The sequence below is a fragment of the Pteropus alecto genome, unplaced genomic scaffold, assembly GCF_000325575.1.
Source record: "Pteropus alecto unplaced genomic scaffold, ASM32557v1 scaffold30, whole genome shotgun sequence".
NCBI lineage: Eukaryota > Metazoa > Chordata > Mammalia > Chiroptera > Pteropodidae > Pteropus > Pteropus alecto.
Window position 1 is genome coordinate 1,311,487 of NW_006429782.1, and position 646 is coordinate 1,312,132.

Below are 646 nucleotides of genomic sequence, written 5' to 3' on the forward strand. Positions count from 1 at the left end.
TGCGCGTCCTCGGAGCCCACTTGGAACTCGTTTTTTCTTCTTTCTCTCATTTTGTTGGTCGAATCTGAAGACACCCCTTTTTTAAAAAAATTTTTTTTAAACGATAAAATATATATAACATAAATTTACCATTTTAACCATTACAGCTCAGCGGCCTTAGGCACACTCACAGGTCGCGCAGCCGTCCCCGCCGTCCACCTCCAGGATTTCCTCCTCGTCCCACGCTGACACCGTCCCCGTTACACACTCCCCTCCCCTCCCCCAGCCCGTCACCCACCATCCACTTTCTGTCTCGGAATCTGACTCCTCCGGGGACCTCCCGCGAGTGAGGTCCCACGGGACGTGGCTAGTGTGTGGCTCGTGTCACCGAGCACAGTGTCCGCAGGTCCATCGCCGCTGTGGCAGGCGCCAGGACACGGTCCTTTGCAGGGCGGGGTGATACTCCCGCGCGTGGACCGGCCACTCTGTACCCTTAACACCGCTGCCCGTCGGATTTGCCCTCGTCTAAGATGTTGCTCATCGCCGCCCCGGGACATTTTATGTTTCTGCGTTGTGATTTTTGACGGTGTTGTTTAAAGGCGTCATCCGTCTGGATGACCGAGTTTGGGGGGCGCCCCCTAACCTGCGCCGCGTGCTCGCTGGCCGT

At 56.7% G+C, this 646-nt stretch overlaps 1 protein-coding gene across 1 annotated transcript in view; it reads left to right on the plus strand.

Annotated features, from left to right (window-relative positions):
* Positions 1 to 646, plus strand: part of TMPRSS9 (transmembrane serine protease 9) — a 20,546-nt gene that overhangs the window by 6,830 nt on the left and 13,070 nt on the right. The gene's annotated exons all lie outside the window — the stretch shown is intronic.